Here is a 12621-nt window from a genome sequence, read left to right on the forward strand (position 1 = left end):
TAGTAGTAGTAGTAGTAGTAGTAGTAGTAGTAGTAGTAGTAGTAGTAGTAGTAGTAGTAGTAGTAGTAGTAGTAGTAGTAGTAGTAGTAGTAGTAGTAGTAGTAGTAGTAGTAGTAGTAGTAGTAGTAGTAGTAGTAGTAGTAGTAGTACTAATAATAATAATAATAATAATAATAATAATAATAATAATAAAGAAAAAGAAGGAGAAGAAGAAGAAGAAGATGAGAACTTTGAGATGGAATATTAATGTAACGATTAAACAATGATAATAACAAATGTCAAGGTTAGAGGTTCCACTAATGGTATATCAAACAAGTATAGTATAAACTCTTATTATTGAATTGGAAACCACACACAAAGGAGGTTCCAATCAGATTATATATTGTTAACATGATTACATTAGTCATCTTATTCAATTAATGCTAATACTTGTAAATCTCGTCAAGCATTCATGATTATAACTTATGTTAACAATAAATCAAGTTCCTTTCATAGCTCAGGTGTCGGTTATACCATACATTATGGGCTATGAAAGTGCCAAGCATTTGTTGTACCAAGTGTTATACAACATAAATCAAGATTAGTCATTTAACAAGCAAAGTATTAAAGAGTGAACAAGATAACAAATATAAAACATGTTAGTATCAAACATTAAAGTCCATATTAAGTTTACATTATACTTATTCTTACACCATTAGTGTAACCTTTTCACCTTGACATAATTAACTTAGCTAGACATAATGAAAGAAAGCAAAATAGATAAACAAAATAAGAACATAAAAGTTAACTAAGTAAAGGAAAGGAAATGAAAGGCATAAACTTAATATTAATGAAAACAAAGCATAAAAAATACAAAGAGAGAAAGGAAGAGCATGATCTTGATCTGGAAACCAAGATGCCTAAATGCATGGCAAATGCCTCCTTTTATAGGCCAAAATTAGGAACTATTGATTTGATGACTAATTGATAAGTGGGTGGCCAACTTTTGACTTGGTGACAATCTTTATCTTCTCTTGTCTGCCCAAAACGTCATTGATAACGTCAAAATTGGAGCCAGTTGCAAACATGAAAGTTGTAGGCAATTGTCTCAGCTTTCTTGTGTAAAAACTTCAGCTCATTTGGACTTCTAGAACTCCAGATATGGCCAAAATACCGAACAGTGCTTGGGCTGGAAGACAGATTCGGGCTTCTTTGTTGTTGCTACAATTTGGGCTTGATAATGGCCTTTTTAGATCTTGGGCTCCATATGAAAGTTGTAGGTCTATGTCTTACCTTTCCTTCCATATCAAGTAGATCTAAATCTGAGATCTATAGCTCCAGGTATGGCCCAATTACCGAACAATGTTCTAGTTTGGATTGCACCGACATCTCTTTTCTAATTTTAGTCATCTCTTTGCCCTTGCAATTTAAGTTCTTAAAGTCATCAATCAATCCTTTCATTTATGTGATAGGCCTGTATTTAAAATGAACATTTACCATAAATTAAAGGTATATTATATTATTAGATATATTATTATAAAACATGCTTTAGTTAAGGAATTAGTGATACTTCAAGTGCAAAATGATGATATAAAACCATGATAAATATGCACTTTTAAGTACTAATCTCCGCACACGTGCGACACTTATGTTTTTCTTTTTTATTATGTTTAGTTAAGTTTATTATGTCAAAGTAAAAAGGTTACACTAATAGTGTAAAAATAAATGTAGTATAAACTCAACATGAACTTTAATGTTTGATACTTACATGTTTTATATTTGTTATCTTGTTCACTTTTAGTACCTTACCTATTAAATGGTTAATCTAGATCTATATTATATAATACTTGATACAACAAATACTTGGCACTTTTATAACCCAATCATATGGTATAATCGATACCTATGTGACACGACAAAAAGATTGATGTCTTCTCCCAAGTGTAGGAGTGTCGAAGTAATAAATAACCCGGCAAGACCGGGGTCGAACCACAGGGAGGTTAATTGTACAAATTATAAACAACAATTATAAAATAACAACAACAACAACAACAACAATAGTAATAATAATAATAATAATAATAATAATAATAATAATAATAATAATAAAGAAAGAGAAGAAGAAGAAGATGATGATGATGAGAACTTTGAGATGAAATATTAATGTAACAATTAAACAATGATAATAACAAATGTCAAGGTTAGAGGATCCACTAATGGTATGTCAAACAAGTATAGTATAAACTCTTATTATTCAATTGGAAACCACACATAAAGGAGGTTTCAATCAGATTATAGATTGTTAACATGATTACATTAGTCATCTTATTCGATTAATGCTAATACTTGTAAATCTCGTCAAGCATTCATGATTATAACTTATGTTAACAACAAATCAAGTTCTTTTCATATCTCAGGTGTCGGTTATACCATACATTATGGGCTATGAAAGTGCGAAGCATTTGTTGTACCAAGTGTTATACAACATAAATCAAGATTAATCATTTAACAAGCAAAGTATTAAAGAGTGAACAAGATAACAAATATAAAACATGTTAGTATCAAACATTGAAGTTCATCTTAAGTTTACATTATACTTATTCTTACACCATTAGTGTAACCTTTTCACCTTGACATAATTAACTTAGCTAGACATAATGAAAGAAATCAAAATAGATAAACAAAATAAGAATATAAAAGCTAACTAAGTAAAGGAAAGGAAATGAAAGGCATAAACTTGATATTAATGAAAGCAAAGCATAAACATTACAAAAAATACAAAGAGAGAAAGGAAGAGCATGATCTTGATCTGAACACCAAGATGCCTAAATGCATGGCAAATGCCTCCTTTTATAGGCCAAAATTAGGAACTATTGATTTGATGACTAATTGATAAGTGGGTGGCCAACTTTTGACTTGGTGACAATCCTTATCTTCTTTTGTCTGCCCAAAACGCCATTGATAACGTTAAAATTGGAGCCCGTTAAAAACATGAAAGTTGTAGGCAATTATCTCAGCTTTCTTGTGTAAAAAATACAGCTTATTTGGACTTCTAGAACACCAGATATCGCCAAAATACCGAACAGTGCTTGGGCTGAAAGACAGATTCGGGCTTCTTTGTTGTTGCTATAATTTTGACTTGATAATGGCCTTTTTAGATCTTAGGATCTATATGAAAGTTGTAGGCCTATGTCTTACCTTTCCATCCATATAAAGTGGACCTAAATCTGAGATATATAGCTCCAGATATGACCCAATTACCGAATAGTGTTCCGGTTTGGATTGCACCAACATCTCTTTTCTAAGTTTGGTCATCTCTTTATCCTTGCAATTTAAGTTCATAAAGTCATCAATCAATCCTTTCATTTATGTGATAGGCCTGCATTTAAAATGAACATTTACCACAAATTAAAGGTATCTTATATTATTAGATATATTATTACAAAACATGTTTTAGTTAAGGAGTTATTGATACTTCAAGTGCAAAATGATGATATAAACCCATGATAAGAATACACTTTTAAGTACTAATCACTATGCTATGAAAGAAACTTGATTTGTTGTTAACATAAGTTATAATCATAAATACCTGCCAACATTTACAAGTATTAGCATTATTCGAATAAGATAACTAATGCAATCATGTTAATAATTTATTATCCGATTAGAACCTTCTTTGTATGTGGTTTCCAATTAAGTAATAAAAAAAGTTTATACTATACTTGTTTGAAATACCATTAGTAGATCGTCTAACATTGATAATTATTTTATCCTTGTTGAAATACTCACATTAATCTTACATTTCAAAGTTCTCTTCAACTTATTATTATTATTATTATTATTATTATTATTATTATTATTATTTATAATTTATATAGTTAACTTTCATGTGGTTTGACCTCAGTCTTGCCAAGTTATTTATTACTTCAACACTCATACACTTAGAAAAAGATATCAACTTTTTGGTCGTATCACACCACTGATAGCTTCAGTTCTCCCTGGCTCACAAAACATAGGGGCAAATCTTATGACTGAACCACAAGGAATAACAAATATTTTGATGGCTTGCCCAATTACACTTACTCAAATGTTAGCCATAATAGATCTAACAATAGAGAAACTCCACAAAGTTAAACCCTTGATCATTCTGATCAAGATAAGTTGGCTATCTTAGAGGAAATATTAAGGGATTTGACTTCTATGACCTAGTTAGAGCAACTGAGATATGTCTGGTACAAAATGTAATGTTGCCTAAAAAGTATAAAGTGCTAGAATTTGTAAGTTCACATGATTAAATGCCGTAATACACACTTAAAGTCATATTATAATAAAATGACAGAGGTCATACTTGATAAGATGTTGCTCATTGATTTCTTCCAAGATAGTTTGACCAGTTTTGCATTAAGCTAGTACATTACCTTAGATAACACAAGGATCAAGAAATAGAATGATCTTTTTGATGCTTTCTAGAAGCAATACAAGTTCAATATTGACATCCCCTTGGATTAGACAAGTTTAATAGTGATGGAGAAAAGCGACAAGAAAATTGTAAAGGAGTACACTCATAGGTGGAACAACAAGGCAATGCATGTATAACCCACCTTTGTTAAAGAAAAAAAATGATAAATTTATTTGTCAATACTTTCAAGTCCCCATATTATGAGCATCTGATAGGTAGCTTTACCTAATTTTTATATGATGTTGTTATCATTATTTGTCAATACTTTCAAGCCCCTATATTATGAGCATTTGATGGGTAGCTCTACCTAATTTTTATATGATGTTGTTATCATTATTGAAGAATAAAATAAGAGATAAAAGCCAATAAAATATCAGAACCTATTGAGAATAAGGGTTTACTTGGAAGAAAACAGATGTTGAGGTAGATAATGTATAAAGAGGATATAAGAGCAAAAATAATTTTCAAAACTAAAATTTTCAAACCCAAAGCTATCAAACAATGTCTTCCTAAATATATAATATCAGCCTTGCTAAGTTTGTTCCAATAAATCAACTCATTAACTCGCAAGAAAACCAAGCCAAAAACAATCTAATAAAATCTTACCAAAGAAACCAAGAATAATTCTCACCCTCACCTATCCTCTTAAAAGATATGTATTCAAAATTACTAAGCATAGGTTATATGGTCACGCTTTTATATCCATTAACAACTCGCATGTATCCATACTAGTTAAGAAAAGCCTAAAAGATAAGGGGATTTTACTATGCCTCGCCCAACAAAACGCTATTCATTTAGAAATTGTTTTTTATTTATTTTGATTTTACTCGATCAATGTTTTTTTTTTTAAATCATCATTCAACATTGAATTTGATTTTTATTAGGTTGTCCAACACTCATGACACAAGTTGTGAGTTTGGCATGTTAAATCATTTGACTTGGGTTTTTTCTTTTTAATTGACTATTTATTCTAATTTCATCATTTAATATTGGGTTGATTAAGAATTAACTTTAATGATTTATTTTTGTTTACTTTCTATTATATTATTATAGCTTCATAACTTGAAAATAATACTTATCAGGTTAATTGAAGTTAACTCAAATAGTTTTTTATATCTTTTTTCAATTGATTTTTTTCCTCAATTTCATCGTTCAATATTAGATCGTTAAGAATTGAGTTTCATAATTTATTTTGATTTGCTTTCTATGGATTTATCTTAGTCTCATAACCATTTTCATAAGTTTTGACAAGTTAACCCAAGTTAAATTTAGTCATTTTTTTTATTTCTTATGAGGTTATATTGATCTCAAGACCCTGATAATGGGTCCTTCAACATTGAATTTTATTTTTATTGGTTCGTTTCAGTCTCATAACTCAAGTTAAGGTTATGTGGATTGACCTAATTGACTTAATTATTTTCTTTTCATTAATTGACCCCCCAATTTCAATATTTAATAATGTAATTTATTGAAAATTAGACTTCATGATTTATTTTATTTTACTTTTTATTAGGTTATCTTGGCATTTTAACCCAAGAATAGTGTTTAGCGAGTTAACCTGAATTGACTTAGATTATTTCTTATATCATTTTTTAAATGGATTTTTTTTAAAAAAATAATACTTCAATATTTGATTAATTAGAAATTGAGCTTTATATTTTATTTTTATTTACTTTCTATGAGGTTATGTTAGATTAGATTATCCAGGTTAAATCATGTCATTGTTTATTCTCTTTCTGTGAGGTTATCTATATCTCATAACCTAGATTATATGTTTGGTGGATTGACTTATGTGTTTTCTTTAAATTCTTTTAATTGATTTGTTTTTTTTAATAGCATTCTTCAACAACGTACTTATTAAGGATTGAGTTTTATATTTATTTTGATTTTTTTTTATGAGTTATCTCAACCTTATAACTCAAGTCACAACCTTGGCAGGTTAATTCAGTTTTTAGGTCTTTTTTGTTATTATTTTTTTTAATTTTATCCTTCAACATTGTATTAATTAATAATTGAGTTTCATAACTTATTTTGATTTGGTTATCATGGACTTATAACCTGGGTTGCAGATTTGGCATGTGAACTCAGAATTATCCAAGTCAATCCAATATATTTTTATCTTAATATTAAAAAAAGTACATCATCTTGAGATTTTTTTGAGTTAAATTATGATTTTACCAGTCATTTGGGTTGTCTTTGGATATGCCGATTGAATTATTTCACATCGAGTCACTCTCACATTGTTTAAATTTCTTTTCCACTAGAAAAAAGAATTAGCAACTAAATATATTTTTTATATTAAAAAAATATTTGACTCGAGCTGTAGCACAAGTCAATAATTTAGTTAGATTCTAATTAAAATCATGAAGCATTCATATATCTTGATTAGCTTTATTAACCAAATGGATGGCTCGCACTACACTACAAAGCAACTTAATTTTTTCTCCAACATAGGATGCCAATGCAATATCAACATTCTTATAAAAGCAAAAAAAAAAAAGACTCGAATCATTAACTCGATTAGGTTCCATATACTTGGCTAATTTGATAACATGAGTAAAAAAATACAATGATGATAAATAAAGTGAAAAAAAAACAAAAAAAGCTTAAAAAAATCTAACCCAAACCTATCCAAGTTAGCACACTAAATACACAACTTGATTATGACACTAGGTTAGCCTACTAAAAGCAAATTGAATAAATTCATTATGCTCAATTATCAAACAACTTAATGTTACACAGTTAAAATAAAAAAAAACAAATTAAATAAAAAAAATGGAAAAAAAACCCAAGTCGAATAAGGTTAGCATAGGCATAAGATTACGCAAACCTCTTAGAAAAGAAAACAAATGTATAATTGTTAATTCTCAATCAAGTAAATATTGATGATTGAAATTAAAATAAAAATTAATTTAAAAAAATCAAATATTGAAGGATCTTATCTGCTAACGAGAAAAAATTTAAATAAAAGTACAATAACCTCATGAAAACTAAAATGATGAAAAAGGTTAGAAAATCAATTCCTAGCAAACAAAATATTTAAGGATGAAATTAAAAAAGAAAAAAAATCCAAAAAAGGTCTAAAAAAAAACTAGAGTCCATCTGATTTATCATTCAAAACCTGTAATGTGGTTATGATATCGAGATAATTTATTGAAAAAAATAAAAGTATGATTGTCAATTCTGAATCAATCAACTATTGATGATTAAAATTAAAATAAAAAATCAAATGTTGAAGGATCTTATCTGATAATAAAGAAAAAATTAAATAATAATGCAATCACCTCATAGAAATTAAAATGATGAAAAAGCTTAAAAGATCAATTCCTAGAAAGTAAAATATTTAAGAATAAAAATAAATAAAAAAGTAAAATCCAAAAAAGATAGAAAATAAACAACAATTAGAGTCCATCTGATTCAACATGCAAAATTTGTAACTTGGTTACGACACCACGATAATCTTGTTGAAAATAAATTGAATAAAACTATGAAACTTAATTATTAAACAATCTAATATTGAAGAGGAGGATAACTCAAGCTATTTTTGAAAAAATAAATCAATGAAAAATCCAATAGAAAGCAGATAAAAATAATAATATAATTTAATCTTTAATTAAATAAATATTAAAAAATACAAAAAAACCAAAAACAAGAAAAGCTTAAAAAAATCTAACCCAAACCTATCCAAGTTAGCACACTAAATACACGACTTGATTATGACACTAGGTTAACCCTACTAAAAGCAAATTGAATAAATTCATTATACTCAATTATCAAATAACTTAATGTTAGACAGTCAAAATGAGAAAAAAAAATAAATAAAAATAGTGAAAAAAAGCTCAAGTTGAATAAGGTTAGCATAAGTATAAGATTACGCAAACCTCTTAGAAAAGAAAACAAAAGTATGATTGTTAATTCTCAATCAATTAAATGTTGATGATTGAAATTAAAATAAAAATTAATTTAAAAAATCAAATATTGAAGGATATTATCTAATAACGAGAAAAAACTTAAATAAAAGTACAATAACCTCATGAAAATTAAAATGATGAAAAAGGTTAGAAAATCAATTCCTAGTAAACAAAATATTTAAGGATGAAATTAAAAAAGAAAAAAATCCAAAAAAGGTAAAAAAAAAAAAAAAACTAGAGTCCATCTAATTTAACATTCAAAACTTGTAACGTGGTTATGATATCGAGATAATTTATTGAAAAAAATAAAAGTATGATTGTCAATTCTGAATCAATTAATTGTGATGATTAAAATTAAAATAAAAAATCAAATGTTGAAGGATCTTATTTGATAATAAAGAAAAAATTAAATAATAATGCAATAACCTCATAGAAATTAAAATGATGAAAAAGCTTAAAAGATCAATTCCTAGAAAGTAAAATATTTAAGAATGAAAATAAATAAAAAAGTAAAATCCAAAAAAGGTAAAAAAAAAAAAAACAACCAAAGTCCATCTGATTCAACATGCAAACCTGTAACCTGGTTATGATACCATGATAATCTTGTTGAAAATAAATTGAATAAAACTATGAAACTTAATTATTAAACAATCTAATATTGAAGAGTAGGATAACTCAAGCTATTTTTAAAAAACAAATCAATGAAAAATCCAATAGAAAGTAGATAAAAATAATAATATAATTCAATCTTCAATTAAATAAATATTGAAGGATAAAACTGAAAAATATTAGGTTAGAAAAAGGGAAACAAAATGAAACAAATTTGGAATAATCTTTCAAATTTCTAATCCGTGAAATCCTAGATCTGCACTAAATCAAGAAACTTAATTCTCAACCAATTTAATGTTCAAAGATAAAATCAGAAAAAAATTAATTTAAAAAAATTTTCAAAGTGAAAAAAAATGTCAATCAAAACAAAAAGAATTAAATATGATAAGAAAAAAACTTGGATGATAAAATTACAAAAACAATTCAATTTTAAAAATTAGCTCAATTAAAACAAATAATAATAAAAATAATAGAGATCAAATATAATATATGGAAAAAATAAAAGGATGATGAAATTAAAATAAAAACTATAATTTCCTAAATTGTTTTATAAAAAAATAAATAATAATTAAAAAAACAGAAATCAAGTACAAAAAAAACAATTTAACGTCTACATTGAGATTTTGAAGGGTAAAACATAAAAATTACTAAAAAGAAAAAAATATCCATTAATACCATATTAAAGATCCGTCATGCATACCCAAACTATATATCATGGATTAGCCACCGCTATGATTTAAACATGACCGTAAAAAGCAATGTTTGGTAACCGAATATCTTTGCACGCGCTGCTTGGAAAGTACAGTATCGTCTACATTTTTACATGAGCGTTGCATGCTTAAACCTTTTTTATAATATTTATGACTTTGAAATTACCAAATAACCCTAAGTGAGTGCACACATAATTAGGAAAGAAAACATAATGAACTTATAAAAATACCTCGGAACCAACCTTAAATTTTTTTTTATTTTAAAATAAATCCCCTCACTTCACTGTTCTAAGAAAATAAAAGGATGAAAAAAAATTTTGTGCAAGTATAATTTTTTTATTATGCTTTTACTATGTATAGAAAAGATATAATTGTATTATAGAAAAAATATTGAAAGATAAAAAGCTTTGGGTAAAAGTTTTTTTTTTAAGGGTAATAAACTCAATTTATTATGCTATAAAAATATATGTAAACTAATTTATATAAATTAATTTTGTAATACCCAATGAATCTTCTAGAAAAAATGATTTCACCTTCGATAGCAATTATTGTTAATTTTTTCATTAGATCAAGGACATCCATTATCTGTTTAAATCCACAATATTTTATATCTCGAATAATTGGTGCTTTTAGATTTATTTATTTATTTATTTTTATTTTTCTAAAGTGGTAGGTAATATATCTTCATCCATTCATCAGTGCCTAGGAACCACTCATACCAAACTTCATTGCTCCTAAATATGGCTCGACATTAAACTAGCATAACAAGAAACAACTCAACATCTTGCCTTATTATTTAAAGTCTATTTATTACTATTTTAATGATTATTTTTTAAAATATTTTTTATTCAAAAAATATTAAAATAATAGTTAAAAAAAGAAACTTATTTTAATATTGGCATGAAAATATTAAAAAAAATAATTTCAAACAAATAAAATAAAATTTTAATTTTTTTTATAAACAATATATATATGATTTTATGCCCCCAACAGTATCATCAATGCATGCTTATTCCAATCTGATAATTGTTCTCGCTCTTAAGACCGAATTTATATTAAGATCAAATGGCTTTTTAAAAAAACAAAACAAGAACAAGAACAAAAAATTTAGAGCTAATGCTATCATGCATAGCTTGTGTAACTTAACTTGTTTTCTTTCTTCTTCTTTGGAGCCACTAACTTAATTAATTGTGTATACTCTTTTTTTAATAGAGAGAAATATTTTTAAATTACCTTCTTCGATTAATACTTTTTGAAAGTTTCTTTCCTGAACACATTGGCCTACTAAAGAATAAATCCCTGATCAAAAGACACAAACTTTGAATTTAAGCGAGTTTAATTATATAACTCTTATTTCGATAATCCCAAATCTTCACATTATATATTGCGCAATTAATGTGCATATTTAATATGCTCTAAAATAATATTAATTTCAAGAAAAAATGATAAAAATTGTTGATTACTATTAATAAAAATAATGAGAAGTTTTTAAAATATTAGAAATTTAATTGATAAAACTTATAGGTTTAAGATTTATCAATTAATAATGAGTATTTTAATTTGAAATTAAATTGAGGTTATTTTTAACTAACCTGCCATAGGTCCACCGTAGGAAACCTGTCTGCAAACGCCTTGATAACATCCACATCCTTTCCTAGCGGCTCCACCACAGGCCACCACCTCCAGCGACTTTATCATGCTACCAAGTCAGTACTCTTCGCCATCGCTACAACCACTGGTGGCGCAGATGCCACGTGGGTAATCTTAAACTCCTCAACTCCCCTCAGCATCTTCAACTCAAACCGCTCCATCACTACCACAGTTTCGCTTAATGCGACCGATTTGAAAATACTAAAGAACCCAAAAACGTGAAAAAGTGGCATTGTATAGAGCATAACAGGAGGTGATTGTCTTTCTAGCTTAGCATATCCTGCTACTACTGCCATTAGGTTCCTGTTAGTCAACATCACTCCTTTGACTCTCACTGTAATGCCTGAAGAGTACAGGATCGCAGCCAAATCCGATTGACAGAATTTAACCTTCTTCTTTTCTTGCTGTGCTGTTGTTGTTGCAGGAAACATGGTGAGTATTAGGTCAAACTCAGGCGAGTCAATGAGAATGGTTCTGTGTTTCAACTTTGGGAGCTTGTGACATGTAGCTAATACCGCAAAGGCAATTACTGGTTCAGAGAGATTGAATTGGTGTAAAATCTCTGATTCAGTGTTTAAGGGATTTGCAGGGGAGAATATTAAACCAAGGGAAAGAAGAAGAAGTAAAGAATGGGGACTTGAATGGAGTTTGGACAGAGAATAAACACTGTCATTTTTGGAGAGTTTAGCAACGTTTTGGAGATAGAAGGCTAGGGACTTGACTTGTTTAGTGAAATCAGAGTAGGAAAGTTGTTGGCCTGTGGCTGAGTTGATTAGAGCAATGGCATCAGGCCATGGAGAGTCGGCTTGGCGTGAGAGAGCATATTCAGCTATAGTGAAAAGAGTGTCCTCTGGAGGGAGATGAAGAGGGGGTCTCATGCTATGGAAAATCTTTGTTATGGGGTTGAAGCCACACTGTGGATCGATTGGGGAGTTGGTTTGATCCATGTTTGATCAAGCTTTACGTTGGTGTTTTAGTACTGGAACAATGGGGTTGATTGGACATCAATCACTGATCATCACCTACAGGCTGAAGAATTTCAGTGGCCGCAGCAGATTGTCATGTTATTGAACATGCAGGGTACAAGTAAACGTAAAAAATTGATGAAATAATATCTTCTAAAAAAAAATTCTTATCATGTTTGTGAAAAACCATATTTAATAAATATCACAATTTTAACTTAACCAATCGGCCAGGTCATAATTGTCATTGAAACTAGTCAATTGATTCTAAAAATAACAAGAAAAACCTTAAAATTGCTAAAATTAAAAGTGTCTTAGCTAGATTTTTAATATCTAAAAAA

The 12621-nt window shown here is 28.1% G+C and overlaps 1 pseudogene; it reads right to left on the bottom strand.

Moving 5' to 3' along the window:
- Positions 1-12275, bottom strand: part of LOC105112785 (4-coumarate--CoA ligase-like 9) — a 26236-nt pseudogene extending 13961 nt beyond the window's left edge.
- Between the last annotated feature and the right edge of the window lie 346 nt (positions 12276-12621).

This window comes from Populus euphratica, unplaced genomic scaffold, assembly GCF_000495115.2.
Source record: "Populus euphratica unplaced genomic scaffold, PopEup_1.0 scaffold367.1, whole genome shotgun sequence".
Taxonomy (NCBI): Eukaryota; Viridiplantae; Streptophyta; class Magnoliopsida; order Malpighiales; family Salicaceae; genus Populus; species Populus euphratica.